A 6,000-nucleotide genomic window follows, 5' to 3' on the forward strand; every position below is an offset into this window, starting at 1 on the left:
TACATTTAAGAAGCATTTCCAGATGTAGCATGTGCATATAAATACTGAGCACGTACAGACAGCAGTGCCATTTTGAGAGAATAGCCAGAGTGTTAACATGCATGAGTGTGGTAGTCAGTATGTTTATAAGTTTATCTAAGTTTAAGTTACAAAGCCTCATTTCTGATGTGTTTGTGTGTAATAAAGCTGCTTGAACAGAACCCATGAATGTTCGTCTGTTTTATCCTGAGTGGATGAGTGACAATAACTACCTTATAGTCCGAGCAAAAGGGGGCATAACTAGTAAACTTTCCCAGGTATGTGTATGTAAATCAAACCTCAAAGAGTGTGTGTCAGCTACTTGGGAAGGGACACAAACATTGGTTGGACAGAGAGGGTGTTGGAGGTCTTGGCTTGGCCACTCAGCTGAGATTTAACTCTATAGCTGTGCCAGTGGGGAGTCTTATTGGCAATCTGGAGAAAGAGGGAGAAACCAGTCCTGGACTGATGGTGGTCTCTGTGTGCTTTTAAGGGAAATTGCACTTGATGCAGACAGCTGCATCTGAAATACTGTGTGTGTGCCTGTTATCCTTCCAGTGTACATCCCCCACTGCTGCCAGTAGTGAGGTTTGAGGCTCCTTGATTACTGGTCCAGTGGTGGGTCATCACACATGGCCCCACTGGTTATATTTAAAACATTTAACCCTTGATCCTGGTTGTGTACCTGAACTAGTGGCTTCCCCTGTTTCTGGTCAACTCTGTTGGGGTAGTTTAGGCTGCCCACCATGGGTTCCCTTATTTCCATGTGCAGCACTGGGTATCCCCTTTTTGTGCAGTGATTCCCTACTTGCTAAGTAGAGATCCCCTTTTTCCCCAGCTCATCTGCAGAGTTACACTCTCAGTCTGCCAACCAGATTCTCATATCCTCAGGCAAAGTGCTAAGGGCTTGTTCCCTCACCAAAATGTCTGCCAGCCTTAAAAAGTGGTGACTTGACACCCACTAACCCACCTATGAAAATAATTGCTTAACTCAGCAATATAATCACACACACTTTCATCTGCCTTGCGTCTATGCCCCGAAAACTATTTTCTGTAAGCTTTAGGTGTTAACTTAAAGCATTCAAGTAAACATTGCTTTACTCTATTGTAGTTTAAACAATCAATATCAAACAATTTAGAAACAGCAGTTACAGCTTTACCATGAAGTAAGGGGTCAGGAACTGTAGCCCTTAGTCAGCATTATACTCTTTACATACTCTTTCAAATATATGAATACAACTATCAAAATTATCACCATCTGTAAACTGTGAAAGAAATTTACTGACCTTTATTGCTACCGGGGTACAGTTATTCCCTTCCCCATTATCTCCATGACCCTAGCGAAGAGTCACTATCTCCTTCTCATGTTGATGCTGCTTCTCATTTTCAGCACCCAAGCACTGCAGTCTCTCTTTTTCTTCAGCCTCCAAATGCTACAGTCTCTCTGTTGATTCTACTGCCAAACATTTGGCCTCCGGTTCAAGTCTCTTTAACTCCAGATGGATTTTTAAGTCCTCTGAGGAAAATATTAATTGTCCTGTTTCTGAGGACTGCAAACTCCCAGCACCAGACTGGTTATCCTCCTGTTTGCTGGTCTGAGCTGTGACTAAGGCTGAAATCATTAAATCATTTCCTCTTTAGTCAGATTGGCATGCACCAGTCATTTGGCTTCAGACACCTTGGCTAGCTGGATCTTTGTCAGCTTGCCATAATCCTCTGCTGACATCTTTGCCTACTTTCCCTGACTAAACTAAACTGACAAAAATAAATAAAACTGTTGTGATAATGAAAGTCTGAATGTTTACCCTGTGGCTGCTGAGAATATACCCACCTTCAGTGGCAACTTCCTACAGGTTGCAGAAGTTTAATTAATATCCAAACTACTGCTCACCAACATGTGACGTCCCCACTCTGGGCCAGTAATCATGGAGCCTGAATCCTCACCACTGAAACTGGAAAGGGGTATTCACTTGGAACAAAAATGGATACACCCAGTATTTCCAGATGCAGCTGTCTGCATCAAGCACAATTTCCCTTAAGAGCACACAAAGAACACACTCATGCCAGGGTTCTGGTTTCTCTATCTGTCTCCCTCCAGGTCCCCAGTAAAACTTCCCACTGGCAAAGTTACAGAGTTGAAACCTCAGCTGAGTGTCCAAACAAAGCTCTCCACCACTCTGTCTGTGAAACCAGTGCTTCATGTCTCTCTCACACACACACACACACACACACACACACACACACACACACACACACACACACACACACACACACACACACACACACACCCACACACACACACACACATAGGGAAGGTTGGCACAGATTTACTATGTTCCCTTCTGCCCAGACAATAAGATAGTTACACTGCCACCAGACACCCCAAAGCCAGCTATTCTAATGCTTTTGCAAGGATACCCAGTTATACTGAGGGAAATGAATATTAGTACAGATGTTAGTTTGACCGACAGCAATGCTTTCAGGAGCAGACAAAGGTGTCACCAAATATATATATATATATATATATATATATATATATATATATATATATATATATATATATAAGTATTCTAAGAGATTAAAACATTCTCTAAAAGATCAGCCACAATGAAAAGTTTAAATATATTTAATAATAAACAATAAAATAACACAAAATACTAAATATCTATTTACAATAAACACCAGAGTTTCATTCACTGGAAATATTAAGTATAACATAGGTGGACAGGTTCACACATTTACAGAAAAACAATACTTAACTAATCTCACTGTATTTTCCTGAGTGATCTAAAGAATTATTATTCCCTGATTACTTACTAGAGCAAGGCAAAATGAAGTAGGTGAGGAGTCCTTCCCTGTCAAGTTCCAAAAACAGAATGCTGTTAGACTTCAGTCTCACATAGTATTAAACATTATTTTTAGTGATGGATTGCATAATGACATCACATATTTCTGGTCATCTGACTTCTGGCTCCCATGCTTTTACCCTTGGCTAGAAGCTGTCAGGATTTAGCACCTATGTGGCAATAATACACACACACACACACACACACACACACACACACACACACACACACACACACACACACACACACACACACACACACACACACACACACACACACACACACACACACACACACACATACAGACTTGCTAAGATCTGCTGCAGCTTCTGGAAGTCATAAAAACTATTTTAAACCTCCACACTTCCAGATTAGCAATTAGGTCACCCCAAAGACAATACAGAGAGCTTCCTAGTACAGACCTTTTTTTCTCTGGCTGCATCGAGAACTGTAACATACAATCTTCATAGCCTACATTAAGTAATTTAATTTCTTACTATTTTTCAATGTCATGTGGATTGAGATTAACCTCTTCTCTTCCAGTATTCTCTGTTACAATATGTACATTTCAACAGTTATGATGATACATGTACCTTTCTTATAGGTTCATAAGTTCATAGGTTGGTACTAAGCTATCAGCCCTAGGGCCTATACGAACCTAGCCATAACAGTTCCCTGGCTATTTCTTCACACAGTATTTACTTCCCTGGACCCCTTTCTCTGTCCAGCTGGACATTGTTGATACATTTTTAACACAAGCAACTTTACAAATACATTTTAACACAAGCATCTGTAAAAATCATTTTGATATTCAAATAACATATAATTCTTTACTAAATTCCAGCTAGCTGTGCTGGCATATGTTGCACATCCACTGCCCTAATTCTCCTGGCATAGCTGACAATACCTCACATCGTCACAGTTATGTGTGCTTTGTCTAGGAGGTCTTTGTGGCTTAGGAAGCTTATATTTAAGTCCCTCAGCATATGTAGATCTATGTGTTTGCTCTGAATTTTGTTTGATGGGTGCAACATGTGTACTACTGACAACCCTATTAACATTAGGAGTGCTTTTATGTGAGAACTTTGCCTCCAGTGACATTGTGTAAATACATCTCCCCCATACCATATCAGTTTGTTTGAGAATGAACTGGTTGTCAGTAAACATAGAGCAATTTCTACATTGTCTCAGGATGCCAATATCCACTAAGGTGGTAACAGAAATAGTGGGAAAGTTCATATCCATGGCAATAAACCCTTTTTTATTGATTAGACAGTTGGAGTGAGAATATAATGTAATTTCAGGAGTATCCAATTTGCATCTCTGGGGACAGTACTTGTCATTGGAAACTAGCTGTCATGTGTGTAACTAGGTATAGATGAACTTTCAATGGTGCTTTTTCAGGAAAAAATGTCACCTCAAGGTGTCTGTGGTTATACAGGGCACTGTCTAACACTTGAGGGGAAACTAAAGTATTTAGGCAAATATTCTGAAGTTAGATGCAGATCAAGCAGTACTTACTGAAAATAAATAATTAGCTTGTCAACAATAATGAAAAGAGGGGAGTCACCTGAATGGTTACTGCCTGGCTACTACTAGTGTTGGTCTCACCACTGCTTCACTCTAATGGGATACAATGCTCCTTAGCTTCTTCTCTCACCAGAAGCAAAACAGTAGCATCAATCCCAAGATGAGAAGCAGTCTGCAGTCTGTATGGTGATCTAAAATCTTGTTCCAGATGATGTAAGGGTCCATAGGCTTGTTGTAGCCTTTTTCTGGTAGATGCTTTGAATAGCAACCAGACCAGTCAGAAAAGTTAAACACAGACACTCAATACCCAATCAGAAAGAGTCAGAAATCTATGTACTCTGCTCCTTCTCTCACCAGGAATAACATAGAAGCGCAAATTCCAAACTGACACATATAAAGCAGTTATTAGGCTTTCTGATAATCAGCAGTCTCTGGGAAATAATGTCCCTGTGCTCTTTCTCTCACCAGGAACAAAACAGAAGCACTAATACCAAGATGACTACTGAGAGGCAGAATGTGAACTCTCCAGTAACAGGTGTCTTGTAGCAAATGTTGCAGATTTTAAAGGTAAGATGGAAAAATGGGTTGATATCCTAAGAGCTGCAGTGTACACTAAGGAGTTAGATATGAAAGATGTAGTAACTTAAACTTTAGCTATCTAAGTGGGGAGCCACTATTTTTAAAAGAGCAAGATAGATTAGAAGGGGAGGGGACTTTGTATTCTGGTTCTATGGAATACAAGGGGATGGACAATACATTTAAATAGTTGAAGGGGGTGTGATTTCACAAAATGATAATTTTGTGCTTACTCACAATAGCCAATGGAAGAGGAGAAGGAAGGAGATATGTGGTCAAAATAACATAAGGAGCAAGCAACTGGAAAGACAGTTGAGGGTGAGGAAAAACTTAATTTCAGCGTGACTCACAAGAAACATAGCTGTAGTTTATCCTAATTTAAATATGCAAATAAAAGCAGAATACAAGTAAAACAGTCTAAAGAAAAATGAATTCCAATATACAAAACAGAAGGCAATAATGCACACAAACTGAAGAAAGAAAAACAAACTAACCTTTCTCTCACAGCAAGTTGTGGCAAAGTCTATGTGAGGTATTCTAGTAAAGCCCACACACGCGCACCCATAACACACAGGCACACATGCGCACACAGACACACACACAGACACACAGACACACACACACACACACACACACACACACACACACACACACACACACACACACACACACACACACACGCACACACAAACCTAAATGTAATTTAGAGTATAACCTGGTCACATAATGGCATCTCTTTGGAATGTGGGAGGAAGCTGGGGTACCAGCAAAGACCCCCCCCTCATACAGACACACACACACACACACACACACACACACACACACACACACACACACACACACACACACACACACACACACATAGAGGAGGACATATGGACTATTTGCAAAAGATACCACACTGGAAACAAAACTAGAGCTGTTTTTGAGGCAATAGCAGTGCTATCTGTTTCACCAATGACTACTGAGGAAAATCCAATAAAACTGCTAGATTATTTTCAGGAGAAGCTTTAAGCAAAAAAAAAAATAT

This window comes from Protopterus annectens, chromosome 3.part1 (assembly GCF_019279795.1).
Source record: "Protopterus annectens isolate FY-2018-M chromosome 3.part1, PAN1.0, whole genome shotgun sequence".
Taxonomy (NCBI): domain Eukaryota; kingdom Metazoa; phylum Chordata; order Ceratodontiformes; family Protopteridae; genus Protopterus; species Protopterus annectens.